The sequence below is a fragment of the Salminus brasiliensis genome, chromosome 11 (genome assembly GCF_030463535.1).
Source record: "Salminus brasiliensis chromosome 11, fSalBra1.hap2, whole genome shotgun sequence".
Lineage (NCBI taxonomy): Eukaryota > Metazoa > Chordata > Actinopteri > Characiformes > Bryconidae > Salminus > Salminus brasiliensis.
The window spans coordinates 6,505,590-6,528,302 of NC_132888.1; the positions used below are offsets into that span (position 1 = coordinate 6,505,590).

At 39.6% G+C, this 22,713-nt stretch overlaps 1 protein-coding gene across 1 annotated transcript in view; it reads right to left on the reverse strand.

The window, feature by feature from the left end:
* The window catches only part of frem2b (FRAS1 related extracellular matrix 2b), a 145,528-nt gene that overhangs the window by 115,759 nt on the left and 7,056 nt on the right, over positions 1-22,713 (reverse strand). The window lies entirely within an intron of this gene.

The following is a 22,713-nucleotide window of genomic DNA, read 5'->3' on the forward strand; positions in this document are numbered from 1 at the left end:
GTCTTTTTATAATCTGCTATGACTTTAAAAGACCTGTAGTGTACCCGAGGCTTAACAGATGCCTGTGCAGACCAACATCACACTAGGAGTGATGTGGGGAAGAAGGGGCCATCAAAGCCAATTGTGCTCTCTCTGACTCCGGCTGCTGATGACACACAGCTTTTCAAAGGTTGCTTTCCACATTCTGAAATGCAGAATCCAAAGCTGGTCTCTGCATTGCTCTCCCATTTCACAGGAGAATGTCAGGGTATCTGTCTGGAAACTGAAGCTTAACTGTAAGTAGGCCATGCAACAAGACGATGAGCCTTGCAACTTAAGGTTAAATGGTTAAAACAGGAGAAGTTCAACATTTTGGAATGTACAAGTCGAGGTCCAGACTTTAACCCAATAGCAATGTTGTGGAAGAACCTAAAAAGAGCGGTTCATGCAGGGAGGTCCACCAGCATCACTGAGTTCAAGCAGGTTTATAAGGAGGGCTCATTCCTTCATCCCACTGGAGGTGCCTGAGGCCAATATAAGAGCCTCATCCAAACTGTTAAGCATGGGGATGGCAGTATCATCAATGGCAATTATTGCTTCTCAAAGAGGTCACACAGGTTACTGAAAGCACATATTTTTTTCAACACAGATCTATAAATGTTGGATAAAATTATGTTCAGTAAATGAATGACCCAAACTATAAAGTTTTGGGGTCATTTGTTTACTAAGGTTCTTGTTATCTAGTCTCTTTTCTACATTTTAGGTCAAATTTTGCAGAATTTGTGAATTTTTCTAAGAGTTCCACAAACTTTTAGTGGAAACATACAAGCTGGAAGAACAAGCCATTATTGTTTAGATGCCTGCACCACTAAATATTAAGCATTAAGAGTCTACAGAAGTCCAAAGCATGAGTCGATCAGCCCTCCAAACCTAAGCTGAAGTGCAAGAACCAATCAGCAGCATTAACACTTGCAGTACAAGAAATGAGCATGTTCGTTAGCATTGAGAAGCCTATCTAGTCCTTACACCACCCTGCGTTTCTTTTGTGCAGCCCCTTCCTGCAACCTTTCAGAAAGTGCCATAAATGGGACAAGCTCACAGTGTGCTGAGCACCCCCTTATTAGCTGTTTTTTTCCTCTGTGAACCCAGAAGTGCTGCTCCAGCCGACTGAAGGCAGTGAGTCACCGTGCAGCAGGGTATCACTTTCTGCAGTGTGTATGTGTGTGTGTGTATATATGTGTGTGTGTGTGTGTGTGTGTGTGTGTGTGTGTGTGTTTCAGAAAGAAAGAGACGGAAGGAGCCAGTGTGAGAGAAAAGGAGAGGGGGTGTCTTGTCAGGCTGCAGTCACGCCACCGGGCCCTGCGGGAGAAGGCCTGCGAGGAAGCTGCTCGGCCCTCGCTGTCAGCACAGCCTCAAAGGCGGCAGTGGGAAAGCAGCAGAGAGCCCTGGGGGCCAGAAAAGCATTAGGCAGGCTGATTTATTGAGTTATAGCAGCAGGCCTGCAGACACACAGCACCAGTGGAGCTGTTGCAAGACAGCCATAAAGAGCAGTAATCATTTCGGGTTGTATTTATTTCAAAAGGTGGTGAATCAGTTAGCTAAACAGAAATCCTCCTTAAATACCACTTCTTATCACACTGATCAACAGCTTTTTTGTCACTATGCGCCAAACCTCTAGGACACTTCACTGATAGATGTCCTTTTGGAAAACACTATTTTAAACTGCTTTAAAAAACATGTATTTTTAATCAGACTGGTGTTTTTTTATAGAAATAGATAGGTTATTATTTTTATTATTATTGTTTTATTTTTAACATAACTTTTATTTTTTAATAAAACTGTTTTCTATTTCATAATTGATTATTATTATTATTAGTAGCAGTATTTGTATTTATGTATTTATTTATTGGGATTTATATTTAATTGATTTTATGTTCTTTGTTCATTGTTATTTATCATTTTCTTTTGAGAAGCACATTGGGCTGCATTCAACATATAAAAAATGCAGATATTATTATTATTATTATTATTATTATTGCTGTTGTTGTTGTAGTTATTTAAATACAAATATTTTTGTTATAATCATAATAATAATCACAATACATTTTAATATTAAATCATGATGCTTGACCGCAATAAGTATTATTATTATTCATTATTATTATTATTATTATTATTATTATCAATACTACTACTACTACTACTACTACTAATAATAATAATAATAATAATTGTTGTTGTGGTCCAGCATCATGATTTAATATTACAATTTGTTATTGTTATTGTTGTTGTTATTATTATTATTATTATTATTATTATTATAACAATAATATAGTTATATTTAAAAAGCACTTTTCACAAACCCAAGGTCGCTTTACAAAGATAATGCTTTACAGCAAAAAGAAGGAAAAAGGAGAAAGGAAAAGAAACAGAGTAAAAAAAGTCTACAAGGCAGCAGAAGGACAGAAGTATTGTTCGAAGAGGAAGGTCTTCAGGTGTGAATCGAAGGAAGAGACAATATTACAGTCCCAGAGTATTCTTCTTCTTCTTCTTACTGTAGGAAAAAAGACCAAATACCAAATTTGATGTCTAGAGTTTCTAAAGTTTACAACACAAACCTTCTGTAGGTGTTTATGGTGTTTGTGTATTATCATATAGTATAGTTCCTTAAGCTAAAACCTTCAGCTTACACTGAGAGTTTAGCTTCTCTTGTAAAGTTACCCTTTGGGAGATAAGAGTAGAGAAGACATGCTCCCTTGTTCCCTTGTTAAATAGGATATGTTTGTAGGGGGCCAAATGAAACGTCCCATGGGCCAGCTCTGGGCTGCTGGCCACACTTTGGGCAGCCCTGACTTGGGCAGCACTCTCTAATGTTTACTTTCTTATCTCGGTTCTGCCGTTTTGTCAGCTGCTCCAGCTCCTGGTAAATCACTCCAGCCCTCGTTGCCGGTTCAACTGGACTTCCAGGATGACCTCAGAGTGCCCATGTCTTTTATTAACATTACTTTACCTGCCAATAGCTCTACATTACCACTCAGTCCATAATCTGGGTTCTGTTACAATCCATGTATAGTTTCCTTTGTGACAATCCTGACTGTAAAAACCTCTATTCAGGAGGTCAGCTTAACAACCTGACCTGGTTTGAGGCAAGCGTCTGATGATCTAGGCATGCAGTGTGCAAATCAGTGAGGTATAAGCCTCTATTAACATCCTAGCTCCAGTGCAAACCCCAAGAAAGAGAAGAAGAGACACGAAACATGTCCTGGCTGATTGACTACATCTGAGGTAAGGAGCAAAACTGTGTAATTCTGCTTACTGGACAGACATGGAGAGACTGGCCCAGTTAATAAAAGCTCTACTTTAAAGTTAGAATGGAATGTGGGCTCAGGTAAAGCCCCTCCCTGAGCGGTAAAGGCCCCTGCACTGCCAGAGCAACATCCTGAGGCGAACGGTGACGGCACACGAAATAATTCAGCAGGGCAAGCCCAGACCTGGACTTTACCGCTCGTCTGGAGAATGTCTCCTCGGCATGCGCATCCAGGAGGCCCTCGAGCGAGAGGCTAACACAAAAGCATGACCGGCTGATCCCCCTTCTCCTTGTAAGATTACGCCTCGCCCTGGTTAACTCTAGGTGGAGGCTGCTGCAAGATTTTGGATACACTTTGGAAAATTGATGGAAATTACAGGGCTGAAAAGCTACCGCCAAAGAAGCAAGAACTTTTATCTCCGTAATGAACAGCAAGTTCTTCACACAGTGCATGTCAGACTTGGGGCTTCTAGTGGAGGCCTTGAAACCGAGCTCCTCGACAGATTCAAATGAGACGCTACATTGAAGATGCTACAAATCTTACCACCCTCAGCTGTAAGCTTACAAGGCAAAGACTGTAAGAGAATTAATGAGTTTATCTGAGTGGAGAACAGCCTGTCAAAGGAAGCCTCTCTCGCGCCAGACGCTGGGGTACTGATGTCTGGCACAGAGCCAAGAAGAGCCCGTAACTCTGAGATGTCGCCTCGGACTCGAACCTTTCCAAAAACATGTTTACGGCTCAAGCGGCTAAACTCTGCAGGACCCACAGAAGGAGGCAGAAGGTGGTGTTAGTAGAAAGTGGCACGAGTTAAACCTGGAACTGAAGTAATGAAAGGTTGAATCTACAGGTCATGGAAGCCATGTGTTCAGTATACACCAATCAGCCATAACATTAGTACCATGGATTTAATACGGAACCTCCCTTACGCAATCACAACAGATCTGACCATTCGAGGCACGGACTCCAAAAGACCTCTGAAGGTCAGCAGCAGATCAATTAAGTCTTGGGAGTTGTGAGATGGGCCCTCCATGAATTGCACCAATGAGCTTTAGGTGCCCATGTGGTTTCTTTTTTTGAACCACTTTTGGTAGGTACTGATTACTGTATACCAGGTACACCCCGCAAGACCTGCCAGGTGTTTTGGACGTGTATCTTATGGGTGATCGGTGTATTAATGGTGGTCGGTGGTTACTCTAAGCGGTAAGAGCCAGTAGAGAGGACGCTAGCTTCCCGGTCACAGAGTGGAAACCACCAAAGAGACTCATGATTACACTTGGATTTAGAAAAGCAGCATTTGACTTATGTGCACTAATTGTGTAACCTGAATGATATGCTGTCACCTATATCATGAATATGAACAGTCTTATGCTTTATGGTCATAAGGACGTCTATTTGAGATCCGTTAACTCAGACTTTGAGAAGAGTTTGCACTGTGCTAACTGGCAACAAACTTTCATAATGTGCCGAAAATGAGAAGCAAAAACTTCCCAAGATCACGAGGAAGAAACTTTAAAAGGAACCAAGACTCCAAAAGCAAAGCCTTTGCATGGGACACTTGGGAAAATATCAGGAGAAGTGCCCAAAACTTATAATTGGCAGTGTAGAAATGGTCAAATTCGTCCTCCACGCTCCCTTTCACTTGTGCTTCAGCTGTTGATTTAACACCTGCCTGTGAGGGAACACATTTCCAGCTTGGCTTCAGGTCACCTCTGCTGAGTAAGTGCACAATGGCAGCAGAAAGCTCAATAATATCAAAGATCACCGCTGTCCTTTTAAGTGCAGAGACCCCAACCAATGATGGCGAGACCCTTTAGGGCAACAGCTGCTACCTGCAAACACTCTATAATCTAGCCCAGATGGTTTATGGGAATCCCACCCTATCGTGTCGAAATCACCACCTTAGCACTCTTAATGTTTTATTGGGAGCAGTGCAGGTGGGATGGAGCTGATGGATACGCTTCCTCTTCCACTGCTCCCAGCGGCCTGTGGAGAAACCGCAGTGGCCCGCAACAGTTTCAATTCAGGGCCAAACTGTAATTATCCAAGCTTTAACAGAGACAGGAGGATCAGAAGTGGATGCGACGACACTAAAATCACTTTCTGCCCTAGGTGGTAGTTTGGTAAATAACAGGATGCAAACGGATGAGAGAGTGAAGGGAAACTGCTGAGGTCTATGTATCTGCTGTAAGACTGAAGGAGAAAGTGGCTCTAGGGACTCCGAAGGTTTACCCCAAAGGTGAGGGAGAAAATATGTTCTCCTGAGAAACAAGGCAATCCCTGCTAACCTGAGATTAGAGCATAGAGCAGAATGGCAGATTAGGTGAAGAACTTCCCCCTAGTAATAAGCCATTAGCTATCATTGTGTCAAAAAATATAACAAAGTAACAAAAAATTGCATCTTGGCAAGGCAATGCATCCTAAATCCAATTGATATATCAAATATTTGTCATTTTGAGGCTGTTGTACAAATATATTTAAATTATTTTAATTTATTTCCAACATTTTTCAAGTTTTATAGCATTTTAACTAGTGAAACTGTTACTATGCGGGCTGATTATTTATTGATTTAAGCAAAATTGTACATAATACAAAAATCTAATCAAATCAAATGAATTTGTGTAGCACTTTTTGGGATAACTGTTGTTGTCCCAAAGCAGCGTTACACAATCAGTGATTAGTAAAACAAAAGAAATCATCAACATAAAAATACATAAACAATCGAAGACCCCATTTGAGCAGCCAAAAGGATTGTGCCAATACAATATTATAATAAAATAATATAACTTTAAATACTTAAAATGGCTTAAAGTTAAGTTTGACTGGATTTAAGACAACCTCACTATCCAAGATATTATTCTAATATATATAATTTCTGAAATAGTAATACCTTAGTAAATAGACACAGATTGAGAAAACTAAGCAGTAACACATAGTAAAGGTAAGTCATAAACGAGACTTATTCAAAGCCACTGTACAAAAATAAACCCTGATATTGAGTTCTGTATTAGTGTGCTCCGAGTGTGTGTCCATGTGGAATTTGTTTACCACACATTGAATAACATTATGTATTACAGATAATCAAATCCATTTCAGATTCCTATGAAATTCAGGTTGTATTTTTTGCAGGGCGGTGTTCTGTTATTGATAGTGAATGGCACAAGCAAATGGGAAATAAGAACAGTAGTGCCATATATATATATATATATATATATATATATATATATATATATATATATATATATATATATATATATATATATAGTAATGCATATAAACAGTAAAACAGGCCAGTAATCCTTGTTTATGATGAAAAGATATGTTATCGCAAAGCTATTTGCTCTCAACATCACTGTAAATCTGGCAATGTGTGACCATGTCATGATTAAGACAAAATGTCTTACGTCTCTTTAGAGAAATCAACATGAAGAACTTTTTGACACATTAAATGAACCATTCCATAAATGATATCTGTAAGAAATGTGAAGAACACATTTAAGTCTTGCACACCCTCTCCAAATGTAAGGTTTCTCCTCGAACCATATGTTGAAGCCAAAAACTATCCTTATGTACACCATCCCAGCTACACACAACAACCCTTTATGCTCTAATGGACTCTTTAAGCATTCTGATGATGCCTTAAAAAAGTGACATGCTCAGAAAAGCTTGCTGTGATGTCATTTATCATGGTGACCCTATCAAATCATCATGTTGCCCATCCCTACTGATGATCACTGCTCATAAAAAGCCATGCACAGACAGAGAGACAGCACTCTGGCAGGCTTTGGCACCATCCTTGGCAGTCTGAAAGGAAGTGTTGGGAGATGAAGCACGCTTCACTGTGACCCTCCACACAGCATCTCCCGTTTCTCCACACAAAAAGAACACACTGCGTTTGGCGCATGCATGCGAAAGGTAGTGAGTGACAGGGGGTAAGAGGATATGCGGTTTCAGGCCCACGCCACAGTGGCACTTTGTTGGGTGCTCACCTAAAAGCACTAGGCTTTTCTGCGTTGGCTGGGCCAAATGAGAATTAGCTGTCTTTTGGTATCAGCTATCAACTACTAGCTTATTAAAGTATGAAGCGGAAGTAAGAAGCAAACCTTCAGACCCCTAAAGTATAAAAGAGCAGCTTCGTCTAAAGCCTAATTCGAAGTGCCGATTCCACAGAGCTTCAATCAGCAGCACCACAAGCCTCCCATCCAAGCCATGCGAGCCAGCAGGGTCGGGCAGGTAGGGAGACAGACAAAAGGAAGACACTGAGAGAGAGACAGCAGGAATGAAAAACAGAGAGAGGCGCGGGTGGGATCTGTCAGTGGGGACGTCTCCTGTGTGGATTAAGAGCTGGAGGCAGACAGTGCCTCTAAAGCTTCACAAACAACAAACAGGCCCTGCCTGTAGGGCTCGTGTGTGCTCAGGTAAGCTCCGCTTCGAAAGCACAGACAAAGTGGGGAACACAATTAACCAGACAAACATGTCAAACAGAACGCCTTTAGAAGCTCCAGTGTTCATCCACTGCTCAAAGCTACCTTCTCTCATTCTCCTGCTCCAAGTCCATCAGCACTACCTGGCCATGGGGAAGGTTAATCCCCTGAAGCACGGGGGCTCTTGTGTGGGTCTATGCTTCAGCTCACATGTTCATAACTACATACATAACTCACGCATTAGCTTCAGACTAGTTACCAAAGAGTTCATAGCAGGTAATGAACTATAGGTCTTTTACATTTATGGCATTTAGCAGACGCTCTTGTCCAGAGCAACTTACAAACGTGCTTCACTATTTAGACTATTTCAGAGTAAATATGGAGTCAATATGGAGACCATAATACTCCACTCTTCATCCAAGTACTCTCAGAAGAGGAGGGTCTTCAGTCTGGGTTTGAAGACAGCGAGAATTCGGACACCCAGGGGAAGTTCGTTCCACCACTTCAGTTCAGGACACAAAAAAGCCTGGACGCTTGTCTTCCATGGATTTTAAGGAATGACGGGTCAAGCCGAGCCGTACTTGAAGCTCTAAAGGCTCTTGGTGTGGATATATACAAATATACAAACTCTGCATAAGCCATGGGTTAAAAAAAAGAGCTTGTTGGATTTAAGTGAGTCTCCATTGCTGACAAGCATGACAAATGACATCTCAAACCATCTGGCCCCCAAGATTATGATCTCTGTCATCTCCTATTCTTCAGCTAATCCCACCTTATTGCCACTTTTCAAGGCCCAGCATGCTTCCTTTATACCAGTCCAGCTCAAGAAACCGCTTTCCAATAATAGTGAAAACCTCAACAGGAGAAAGGTCTCCCATTTTTTTAGCAACACTAACTGCATGGATGAGAAATGAGAATCTTCCATGCGTTCGTAGCTACGCTGGTTTTTCGTTGGTAGTTTTGTCTAAAGCCCTATTCGGACAGCTTAGTTTGACATGGGGAGGTGAGGTAATGTAACTATTACCAGAGTTTCTCAGTGATTTTAGATACCCGTCCGTATACTGAGCCATTATAGTCACTTTTACTGACCGCTACTGCGTCCGTAAAGATTCTGGCGCCTTATACCTTCTGTAAAACAAGCCATAGAAATAACCTCAGGTTATTCTCCTAGTGGGTTCACACCCTGTAGAGCAGGTATGGAGTATGGCGGCTTTCTAGGAAGCTTTTAGTTTAGTTGGGCATGGCAAAGATACCTCAGGCCGTTCAAGGCTGTGGTAAACTTTAGTCAAATCCAGAAGACGAGCCAAAGGACTCAGGGGTGTGACGCTGCTGGCAGCTTTAGGTCATTAGTGTAGCCTATAGCCTACACTAGTCATGAACATGTAGCTGGAAATATTTCAACTAAACTATCTATTACTATTAATGGGCATAAGATTATCATCACCTTTTTTGGTTGGAGAACAGTGCCTAAATTGAGTAGCCATCAAGCGGCCATCTCGTCATTTATGCTGCAATTCCTTATTTCATATATCGGCCATATATTTTACAGACGTCCTGTAGTAAAATTACTTTACTCCGCCTCCCCATGTAAAACTACACCATCCGAAGAGGGTGTTATAACTGTTCTCCAGGCTTTTTATCCAAAGATCTAAACTTTTCAGGACAATCTTGGTGAGATTTGAGGATTTCTTTGCTGCTATGGACATAAATCACCATTATTAGTATGCAGTAGTAGTATGTGGGGTTTCTTGAGAAATTGGTCTTTCTAATTATGACAGTTTGATGTTAGATCCTGAGCAGAAGATACATCCATACAAGCAGAGGAATGCAAAGCTAAATAAAGTACCTAGAGATACTGCAAGAATCTGCTATAAGCTATGAGAAACTGAAGACTAATGCAAAATACAACTGATGTGAATACAATGCTAAGTGCAGAGGACTGGTGAGAGTAACAACACCATCCCAGCTATCCACCAACATCGATAGACGTGATCAACTGATTGAATGTAGCTTGTGATGTCAGGTGGCCAAAATTCAATGCCAGGACATTGTCTAACGCCAACGTCATACTGATGTAACATATCAACATTATTTGTGAGATATGGACACCAAAGCCAAAGGCTGCTGAACTTTGTAATGTTAACATCCACACAATGTGAAATTCTAACATTGCTAGATGTTGATATACTGTTGGTTTCAATTCATGGGGTTAAGTGACCAAAATCCAACATCTGTCTAACTTTCGAGCTTGATGTCAACCCAAAGTATGTTTATAATGGACATGTGACTTTAATTTCTGACCATACTCAACGTCCGTACAACGTTTGGTTTTGACACTCAACCAGATTTTCATTTTTCACTAGAATTCAACCCCTACTGGACAATGGAGTCAGTAGGACAAATGAAGTGCAAATAAGGGCAGAAAGGTTGTAGGTCTTGTAGATATTGCCTGCAGAGGTGTCTTCAGACGACGGCGGAGGGAACTAAGAAATTGCAATGCAAAGGGGGAACTCTTGGAATCCTCGAGGAACAGCATGCTTGGATTTTACAGAAGGACATATCAAGAACCCTGAGGTCAAATATCTAAGCTGGTATGCAGGTACCCTTAACTTACTTAACACAGACTTGTTAATACATCTAATAAGCTTGTCATCGTCCCATTGCCTTGTTGAATACTGTTGACTAGGTTTGGTTCTAGCAATGACTAGCACATGCAAACAGTGTGAAAAACTGAGTAACAGGTTCTGGTTTTGTTTTGTGTGAAGATTTGCAATCTTTGATAATCCTCTGTAAGACCAATTTCATTACACTGCCCCTCAGGCATCCAGACTTTAGCCTTCAGGGCAGTCCTCCAAAACTTCCTGCTGTCAACTCCCCGGCTTTACTCTGGTGACCAATTTCAACTCCTTTCAAAAAATGATGTTGATTAATTATCTCTACTGGGTGGAATTTATCCTGCATTCAAGTTGTAGAAGGTCAAGGGTTATTGACAGGAGTTTAACTTTGACAAACTTGCACCTATCCAGGCTGGAAGGACTTTTCCCAACAGCATACAATGCTAGGTGCAATATTCCTGCATATGCATATACTGTATATGTGCAATTAATGTAAAATGACACAATTCCTTTTGGCATTACACTGTGATTATCTTCAATAAAATGAACTGAACTAGTTAATTTCATAATGGAACTAGGTTCTGCTTTTAATGTGAGCAGAAATGGAAACAATTGTACAGAATTTACTAGGCTAAGGACTGAGGACCCAACCAATATGAAAACTTGTGTCCGATATCGACTTTTGAATATAATAAATAATATAATATACTATAATAAATATAATATAATAAATTTAGCTTATCTAATTTTAGTTATTAAATAAATGTACCAATTCTGTGTATAGGTACAGCGGTATACATAAAAGTCATGGTTCTGTTCGCACCGCAATTTGGACCTCATGGTTTGCTAGGGGTACAATCCCAGTATCGAACTCTTTTTGTCATTTAATCTGAACAGACAGTTGTGCAAGACACAGTTACATCTAGTGCTGTATAAAGCCCCTCTAAAGTAGTTAATACAGTCTGTAGTGTGTTAATTAAGTGATAAACAGAGTAAATATTAGGATGTTCAACGTGTTTCCTCAAACACACACACACACACACACACAATCTACCATGGTTTCATAAGATGAAATTTGATGTTAAAACCAGAATTTCTGTGAAGTTCTTGTTTATTTTATTGTCACTTCTCATTTAAAGGTGAGAACGGTGAGATTAAGAGTAAATAGAGATAAAAACAACTGTGGAGGAGGCTGAGGGGGCAAACAAGACTACAGTTACCTTAGCAATGCTCCTATACCAATACTCCTAAATCCAATGGTTAAGCTTAAAGTTTCCGGGTGGCAAGTATTCAAGTGAAATTACCCTATTTACCCTAATAGCACAAACCAAGTATTATCTTTGCAACTGTATGCACCAAACTATCACAGTATGAATACATATACCCCCACACCCCTACGAACTTGTGATTTGAGATGATTGTCAACAGCAGGAACTCACTGTCTGAAATAATGTAAATGCTGTGGAATTCAACTGCAAAGTTTATTGGTTTTCAGTTTGGTCTATTACTCTCATTTTTAATTTTTTGATATTTCCTGCCATGAAAATTGTCTCTTTTTGTATTGTAACAAGTAAAGAGGCTTTTATTGTCGTTTCAACTATGTTCAAGTACACAGTGGGGTGAAATGACTTTCCTCCAGGTACATGTTGCAAAATAGAGCGACCCAGTACTCTACAAGACAGGATATCAGACTGAAGGACAGGTTTAGATACAAAGAGAAATACAAAAAAAAATGCATATTGCTGCCATACTGTTGAAAAGTGAGTGATTCATACTAGGCCCCCCTGGTTATTGACAATAATTCCACTGATATCAATAAAACCATGGATTATCAACGCCAACAGATACTGTATTACTGCCCTCGCCATGGCAGACTAGGGTTTGATTCCCTGGTTTGGTTAAGTACACTATTTCACACTATTAAGAGTCCTTAACTCTACATTTCCCCCAAATGTTTAACATGATTCAAATGTAAGTCAATCTGGATAAGGGGTCCTGCCTAATGCCATGAATGTAAATGTAATACACATTTACACGAGTACAATAAGTCCCAAACTCAAATCATAACCCTCCACACATTCCACAGCAAAACACCAGGGTTTACCAATGCCCTTGAAAAACTGTAGCTAAACAATGCTGCAGTAAGCTCCAGGATTGAGCTGTAGAGTAACACTACCCTCTCCATCCTCCCCCTCGAGTGGGAGAGCATTCCCAGCCAAGACCGGAGAGCTTTTGGCTGCAGGAACTTGACAGAACACACCTGTGCCTGGGCACCAAGAGCCCACAGCAGCTCTTGACAAGATGGCCCCTCAAAGAGCTGCGGCAAACACTTCTGCGGCCGCCAGAGCACCTCTCCGAACTGCAAATAACAGCTGCTTCATTTCTGTACTGCTTATCCGTGACCTGACTGTCCTTTTTTAATACTTTACTGTCAAACATTAAAGAAAAAAACAGAATACATTATACTTAGGTAGACGTTTTTTATACCCTTTTTTTTTAACCCACCTGTTATGTTGTAGGTCAAATTGACCCGTTTCACAGTTTAAAGATATAGTAAAAATCTTTTTCATCAATTTTGGAGCATTAATTTCTGCGGGGATTTCTGCGGGGCTTAATTAGTGTAATGAATGAATAAATGGATCATTAATAAATAAAACAGTACTATTTTAATTTGTTTATACTATGCAGAGTATGCATGTTTATGAATATGATTATGTTATAGACTGTTTTGGTCAATATGGTCCAGTTTTACAATCATATTTACAACTGAACCACTGAAGGCTTCAAAGGGTAAAATATCACTTTTAGACAAAAAAACATGTTTGTTGTTTGTTTTTTTCACAAATTGTAAATTACAATTTGTGAAATGTTTATTTTTTATAATATATTATATACATACATATTGAATAGATAATATATTAATATACATGATAATAAACAAATATAGAGATATAAGTAGAAGGTAAACTCTAGAATATTCCTTTTAGAGAATTACTGGACACTAATAAATACACACCAATGGTAGCTAATTATTGCCTATAAAAATAACGAATTGCTATAACTTGTTATATGTCAATTCTAAATTGATACTCTTAATTAAAATATTAAAACATCCAGTAGAAAATTGTCCAGTCAGAATTTCTGTTTTTCCATGGTTAGACCTTTAGGAGCTGGACTGCGCTCTTAATAACCACTAATATAATTAATATAAGCAAAATGTCCTTCTAGAAGTTCTAGATATGTCACTGACTGTAAATACAAGTGATGGTGCAACCAGGCTTCAGTTGATTGGAAACTTACGGTAATGTTAATATATTCATTTCTATTCCAGGAGTCAAATGTTTATGTTCTGTCTTAAATGGCAAACAATACAGTTCACCAGGGTTAGCATTGTGCTAACATACTTTTTGAAATCCCATATAGATGCTAGAAATAACCTTACTGTATAGATGGGCTGAACTGAAGACCTAGACCCAATGGTCTCATTTCATGACGACACCAACAACAACTTTAAAGAGACCTTATAAAAAGTGCTGTTCTCACAGTCAAGCTTCCTTTAGAATAACGAAAAAGGAAAAGCTACGAGGAAGGAAGAAAGGTGAAAGAGTCAGGTTGAGATGTGGGAGAAGGAAGAACAGTCACCTAGGTCCTGGGGGAGGCATTTCAAGGTCAAGAGGTCAGGGCACAGCATGATCTGCCTCAGAGTGAGTTCTGTCTGGTCTTAATAGCCACCAGTAGACTGTTATGGGTAGACTGGCGAGTGGGAGATGGGCTACAGAAGCTTAGAGAAGACACATAAGGCAGAGTATAGCTGTGATCACACTGGGTTTTGTCCACATATTTCTGCATGCTAAATCTCATGCTTTTCAATGAGATTCGCCACAACAGGCGAATTCCACCTACACGACTTCCGGGTGAATAAATTTAGACATGCAAATTTGTGTCCTTGACCAATAGAGCTGCAACTCTGGCTCTGTGACCGATTACATGCTCTGTCTGAGCCAACATGGAGGAAGCTCTGATTGTTGCAGTTTCTTTCAGGAGACAGCTCTTTTTGTGCGGATTTCAAAATACCACACAAGCGAGAGGCGGCATGGTCCACAGTCAGTCAGGAGGTGGGATTAGATGGTAATTATCTTTTCTTCTGGGGTTTTCAGTAGTTTTGATAGTGCTTTAGCTGCTTTGTGAAACTGCTCACATCCCTAATTTCCAGTCCTGCTCGCAGCCGAGACCATTTCGCAAGTCGACGTGAAATGAAAAAAAAGACGTGTGACCACGGCTTAAGGATACCAACCATCCTTGACTTTTGTGAACCACTGGAATAAGGCCAAGGCTTAAGTTTGTTTTAAAAGAACGGATGAAAAGTCTACAGAAGCTGCATCTACAACACATTTCATCATATTTTCATCATATTTATCTCCACTAATTAATAATAACTACTTACCAAGTCCTTACTGGCCTGGATTTGGTGTTAGATTAGGGTAGACGCTCTGTCATAAATGTCATAAAATATCCACTTTTGGTGGTTTGTAACAGAGAAGTGTGAGTCTGAAGAACCTTCACACTCTCATATCTCTACTATAAGACCTCCTTACTGAACCAAATGTAGTTCCTCCATGGCATCGCTCCAAAAACCATTAGAAGCACCTTCATTTTTAAGAGTGAACATTAAACTCTGCGATAGTTCGGCTCTGAGCTTGACCCTTCCTCTACTGCAACATAAACAGTACGGTCAGTCTGAAAACTCTCTGGGAAACTTTAACCCAGCTCATTTGTGAGTGTTCACCATGCTCCAACGATGAGGATGAGTGATAAGTAGCCCAAGTATGTGCGGGTCGACCGCACAGGAGGTCATTTGCAGGATAGTTTCTATGTTTGTGTCTCTTCATGGGCCTTTTCTTTCAAAGAGCAACTGGCTCAGATGGAGGTCAGCGTTTCAGAAATGCTAAAAGCCCAACATGTGTGTGTGTGGGGGGGGGGTGTTGGGGTGGTTATATGGACACTCATCAGCGAGCAAGTGTTAAAACATATTCTTCAGAGCCCTGTTGTGCGCTAATCCCCCTTGATCCTATCAGGCTCAATCCACAGGAGGACTAAAGAAGGTGAGAAGTGATTCTGTCTGGTTAAAGAGAGGGCCGCCATTAAAGGGGTTTTGCAGGAACTTGACAGGTGTGGTAAAGTTTGAACAAATATGAAATATTTAACCCAAGCTGAAGAAGCTGCTTACAGTTTTACAACACTGGTGGGTCATCTAGTGCTGGGTGATACTTGGTCACTATAAATATTAGGAACGTTGGCCGATTAAGGGATATTTTTTCATGGATTTGATTTTAAGACCGATCCCGTGCCAATCCTTTGTTTTCGCCGGCCTCGCAGAGAACTGCTGAATCAGATCAGGAGGGGCAAAATAACTGTATTTGGACAGTGCTAATTCTCATCATATTATTGATACACAATAAGGACAAAAGTAGGTCCTGGGGGTGGCATTTCAAGGTCAAGAGGTCAGGGCACAACATGATCTGCCCCACAGTGGTTCGGTCTGGTCTTAATAGCCACCAGTAGACTGTTATGGGTAGACTGGCGAGTGGGAGATGGGCTACAGAAGGTCAGAGAAGATGCTTTTCAATGAGATTCGCTACGACAGGCGAATTCCACCTACATGACTTCTCGGTGAATAAATTTAGACACGCAAATTTGTGTCCTTGACCAATAGAGCTGCAACTCTGGCTCTGTGACCGATGACACGTTCTGTCGGCGCCAACATGGAGGAAGCTCTGATTGTTGCAGTTTCATTCAAGAGATAATGGGGGGTATTATAAATATAAATATGGACAAAAGTAATGAGACACGAGCTTCAGATAAGGCTTTTTACTACATTCTGGAGCATTGCTGTGAGGATTTGATTGCATCCAGTGACAAAAGTGTTAGTCAATTTAATTCAATACAATTCAAACTCAATTCTATAGGCGAATGTTGTCACAAAGCAGCTTTACAGGGATCCGGGTCCGAGCCTCTTTATAGCAAGCCGGTGGCAACAGTGGCAAAGAAAAACTTCTTCAGATTAAGTGGACGAAACCTTAAAAGGAACCAAAAGGGGTTCAAAAGGGGAACCTGTTATCCTCTGGTCGACACTGGATAGCACAATAAAAAGCAAAACAGGAAAAAACACTGATACTAAACTGTATATTAAGGCTCTTTTTACTACTGTTGATGTGCGGTGTGGCCATCTTGGACTTCCAACTTTGGGTTGGTGAGGCTTCCCTGACTATGTGAGTAGGAAACTCCACTTGTGGGGCGTTCCAGTTGAAATTTCCCACTTGGAACTCTGAAAATTGGACATCCTAGTTTAAGATAATATCTTATATTTATATAAATATATAAAAATAGGACTTAGTATTTTCACTAAATCTTAAATAATGGGCTTCCTGGGCTTTTCCCTTCCCATGGTTCTGTTCTCTTCTATACAAAACAATGACAACTCAAAGAACCACTTGAATGTTTGGTTAAATGGTACTAAATGGTACTCTATGGGTAAAAACCTCCCTGCTTATAGATGCTTCTTTAAAGAACAAAAGAAAAATGGTTCTCTACAGCCCTCTCTACAGTTCCACTATTCTTATGAGTCAAAGAACCCTTTTCAGCATTATATAGAACCTTTTTGCAATAAAGGATAGTTCTAAAGTGAGTCCCTTCTGTGTTGTTGGCTGGGCAGCCTGGCTGAGATCAGTCTTCAGCTGTGCTAATTTAGCATCACTAAAGCAGCCAACCTCATCTGAATTAAACTACAGCCCAGTCTGGGATTACTCTGGGTATGAGCCTGTTTTCCACAGCAGCAGATGTTTACCTGTGGGCAGTGATGTTAAAAGAGAACGGAGTTGTGATAAAAAACAATGCTAACAGCGAATGCTGTGCCGGGACACCCTGGAGTATTCAGTGTCTCGACAGCAAGTGGGGTGTGAATAGCCACGCTGAATACTGCCAGTCTTATGCAAAAGTTTGGGCACCCCTAGTCAAATAACAGGTTTTTGAATTTCTAAGCGGAAATAATTTTTTCTACTTTACAGCGAACAAAATTTTGAAGGTACAGCAGCTTAAAGCAGTACTAGTACTGGGCTCCTCATTGTTTCCGCTACGCATAATTTGCAAATAGCGGTGGGGAGATATTACTGCCGCCATTGCTTCCGAATTTTATGAAATGTTGTGAAATCGCAATTGTAAAGCTGTGCAGAGGGCCTTTAATTTGAAACTCTGAATTCATGTGATGAAATAAATGTAATAGATAGATAGATAAATAGATTAAACTACCTAACTACCTACCTAACGTACATTTTTTCAAGGTTCAGTTTTTTAACGTTAAAACATTTTAGAATGTACTTTAGCATATATAACGATTAAAAAAACTATATATATATATATATATATATATATATTTTTTTTTTTTTATATATATATATTTTTTAATTGTTATACTTATTTTGTTTCTCTCTTTTTATATTGATATAAGAATAAGATTGTCGGTAAATGGAGAAACTGCAAAGTAAGAATTTCATTGTACAGTGTAACTGCTTCCTGTTGTCCATATGACAATAAACTCATAAATCTTTAAAATTCTTTTACAGTTAAAACCATTTGCGACGCCGCAACATAAAGACTGCCGCACATTCACAAATGCGAAATCACTGTTTATAATAGAGGCACGAACACCGGCTCTGTGCGTTGACGCCTACAGGCGCTTCATGACTCTGAACACCTTTCAACTCCTCGGTGCATCACAATCTACTACGTAGCATTTTTATCAGTCCTACATTAGGTTAAAACCATGTCCAGACACAGAAAGCCTCAGTAGATCGGAGAAAGGCAGCCAGTCTTTTGGTATACAAACAAATGCTAAGGCTAAGTTAGCGTGACCTCAGCTAAGGCTTTTATCCAAGCCCTATAAACTTAAATAAACTGCTGAAAAGAAATGCTGCTCCCCACTAAAATGATTCGCGTTTTGCAGCGTAACACAGCTGGAGAGAGGTCTCGTCGTGCAGCTCCAACAAAGCTCCACAGTGCTTTAGCAGCGGTCCAGCCTGGACTGGGAATGACCAAGACGCCATTCTGCTTGTTATAGTTAGTGGAGAATCAATGTGATATTTGAAGGTAAAAGTACAACATAATGCTGCTTTAATGGAACACATTAAATATCAATACCTACTATTATAGCTTTATTTACAAAAATAAAAGCTGTCATTAATTAACTGTTAAAACAATATTTCTTGTTCAAACAAATAAATAAAAAATAAAAATAATAATATACAAATAAATAAATAAACTATGAATACATATTTAAAACAAACTAAAACTGTAATAAACTGGAGACAAATAAAATTGCACTAGTATAATTTACTGAATATTTATTAAACTTGTTAAAAATAAAAATTGCAAGGCTCTAATAATCCTGGTCCAGTTCCTACTGTTAAAAACATTTACTGTAAACATCAACTATTAGATGATAATAACACTGAGAGATATTTGCACAGCATTGGGATCCTGTGACCACCCAGCAAATGTGATCTCACACACCTCCATGTGAAGTCCTTTCTCAAACATCAAGGAAACATCATACTGAGCTCATGGCGTGTATGGGCTTGAAGAAGCTGAATTTTGAGCTTCAAACAGGCCACTTTTCAACCCCCACACTCAAGACGAAGACCTCACAGATTTGCATCCCACTGTCAAATATGAGGCTCCCGACCCTCTTCAGAACAAAGAAATGAATGAAAACACTGGGCAACATCTCATCCTGCATGTGCCAAGTTCAGTGTGTCAGGCATATCTTGTGCCAGATTTTGCAAGACACAGATCCTTTTGTCCCAGTCAGTTGACTCAGAGAGCAAATACAGTAATCTAATTAGCGAAGAACCTTCATTAGAACCTTCCAGAAACCCCTTTCTGTCGTGAAACAGATAGCATATTACTGAAACTGTCAAAGAAGCAGAAACTGAGCCATTGAAATGCCTTCTTACAGAACTATGATGCATGGACAAAAGTATTGGGACACCTGCTCATTCAATGTTTATATCTGAAATCAAGAGTATTAAAATGAGTTATCCTGCTTTTGTTGTAGTAACTGTTTCTACTGTCCAGGGTAGAAGGTTTTGTGCTAGATTTTGGAGGAGCTTTGCTGTGAGGATTTGATTGTATTTAGAAACAAGAGCATTGGTGAGGCTAGGATGTCCTCAGCTCTCCAACCCATCCCAAAGGTATTGGATGGGACACCATTAATCATTCCAGAGAACACCGTTCTTCCACTGCTCCACAACTCAATGCTTGGGGGGCTTTATACCCTTACTCTAGCCCACGCCTGGCATTAAGCAGAACAGTGCCAATAGGTTCATGTTGATCTGCTCCAGAGAGTCCTATTCTATTGACAATACTTCTCTACAGGGACTAGACTAGCTGAACCCATCTGTGTCAGCCATAGGTGCAACTTAAAGTAGCTAGATGCATTCATTAGAAAGGGTGTCCACAAACATTTGGACATACAGGGTATTTTAAACCGTAATCTGTCTTTTAAAAACACGTCCATTAGCTTTTCATCTGCAGTCAAATTATGACTTGAGTGCGGCTCAAAATCGCTGCTGGTGGGAGGTGAGAACATGCCCATCGTCACTGAAGGGGGGAAATGGGGAGAATATTGGAGAAGAGCTCTGTGTTTCTGCACAAGCATGGTGGAGAAGAAGAATGGGCAGGCTGTCAGGAGGCACTCTTAAACCTAAATACCATCACTAGCGTCATTGGAAAGCCATTCAAAGAAGCAATCACCACATCACCCCTCGCAGGACTAAAAGTGGTAGGCTTTTAATGTTTTCAAGTGGGCCGTACTTGGAAAAAAAGAACAGCATGGCCGTGCCGAGGGATAAAAGGATGGGGAGAGTGGCGAGGGCTGGAATGGGCTGGAATGATTTTTTCTGTGAGTTTCTCAGAGATATTAATATCAATAATATTAAAAATGCAAAAAGAAAACACTTAGAAATATAATATATTTCATATAATTATGCACTCTCACTTTATACCATGCATTCACTAGGCACTGCCACTTTGACTAAGGCATATAAACATACAAACACTATATGTCCAAATGTTCTAATGAATACATTTAGGTACTTTAAGTTGCACCCATTGCTGACACAGATGTGCAAATGCACATGCATACACAGCTTGCCTATTCCCTGCACAGAAGTACTGCCAATACAGTAGAACTCTCTGGAGCAGATAAACATGAATCTATTGACACCATGCTGCCTAATGCCATGCGTGAGCTATAGAGGGGTACAAAGCCCTTTTCAGCTGAATGCAATCAAATCCTCATAGCAATGCTCCTCCAAATTCTAGTACAAAGCCTTCTACCCTGGATAGTAGAGGCAGTTACTCCACCAAAAGCAGGGTAAATCATTTTTAATACCCTTGATTTCAGATAAAAACATTGAATGAGCAGGTGTCCCAATACTTTTGTCCATGCATCGTAGTTCTGTAAGAAGGCATTTCAATGGCTCAGTTTCTGCTTCTTTGCCAGTTTCAGTAATATGCTATCTGTTTCATGACAGAAAGGGGGTTCTGGAAGGTTCTAATGAAGGTTCTTCGCTAATTAGATTACTGCATTTGCTCTCTGAGTCAACTGACTGGGACAAAAGGTTCTGTGTCTTGCAAAATCTGGCACAAGATATGCCTGACACACTGAACTTGGCACATGCAGGATGAGATGTTATAACTCTTTTTAATACTCTTGATTTTAGAAGAAACAATGAATGAGCAGGTGTCCCAAAACTTTTGGCCATATGGTGTAGTTGGTGACTCTGTAAGCAAATGGCAAAAACTTTGTACCTGAATGTTTCAGCTTTGTATTAACGCAGGGTGAAATGACACAGAAGCCAGAGAAATGCAGGACCATCTGCGCTACTTATGCAACGGTACCGCAATTAAGGTTTATATATAAATAATGTAGAACTGCGGCTACGTTTAAAGTATGGAAAGATTTGGCTCATCAGTCAACCAGTGAACCAGTGACAGAGTTGTCCTTTTCCACCACTTTGTCTATGTGCTAATATAAAACTAGATTGTTAAAAATTGAATGGAAGATTCACTGTATATATATATATATATATATATATATATATATATATATATATATATATATATATATATATACACACACTGTTTATATATAGAGAGAGAAAGTGACATCACTGATTCAGGTCTACTCTTTTTTTTTATCAGAACTGTCTGCAGATTTTATTTAGTTTTATATAACAGACACATCATATATTTTTTAATGACTGAAATGAAATTCTACAATAACCAGATATTTTTTCTTTATTAACATTAAAGCTGTTAATAGAGTAAAAAAAATCTTAATTTTTGATTTAGATTTTATTATTTTATGTCAAATTCAAGTTGAATATATAAATCAGTTGCCTGGGAGTCAATTAGTTCTTATATTGTCTATGAATTGTGCTTACAGTATAGATCAGCTTTATTATTAGTGCAAATATAATGAATGTAATTAGTATTATTATCAAAAACTGATTCAATGCAGATTGTTTTGTTTTGTTAAATAACAAAAGGTTGATCTGGGAGATGTGAAATTTACCGCCGATTCCAGGAAGACCCCCACACCCACATATACACATATATAATGGTGTTATTATATGGAGTTAATATAATAGTGTTATTATTCATATCGCTGCTATCTGATCTTAATACGTTGATTTGCATTGAATTGTTTTCATATTTAAAATTTTTTCCTTTGTTTTTATGCTTGTCCTGACTGGACAGTTATCAAAGCATTTCACTACTAGTTGTACTGTGTATGACTATGTATGTGGCAAAGAAACTGGGATTTGATTTGATTAGATTTTCATATTAAATGAGTCACATGGGCGAGGCTGAGAAATGCTGGTTTGTTAGAAAGCACTTTCTTCCAGCAACCGATACATTTGCAGTACGGGGACGCTATTTGAGACTAGTGAAGAGAAAATTGGCTAAGTGAACATGGCAGGTTTGTAATTGAACATTCATTTCATCCACCGGGCTGCTAATAGCCGGAGCTGGGAAATTATTAAAAACAAACCCTGACCGCAGTGAGTTGCCAAGTTTTCAGCAACCTCAATCAAATGAAACTGGACAGGCCAGAAAGAATATCAACAGGCTCCGTGTGTGTGGGTCTTCATCAACAATCCTCATTCCAATCCAGGCTTTCAGACACATTCACTTCCATACGCTTGTGTACACACACACACACACACACACACACACATACACACATACACATCTGCAAGGCTGTCAGGCACAGCTACACTGATGAGAAACCTGAGAGAGCGCTTAGTCCATTAATATTCCTCTTTGTTT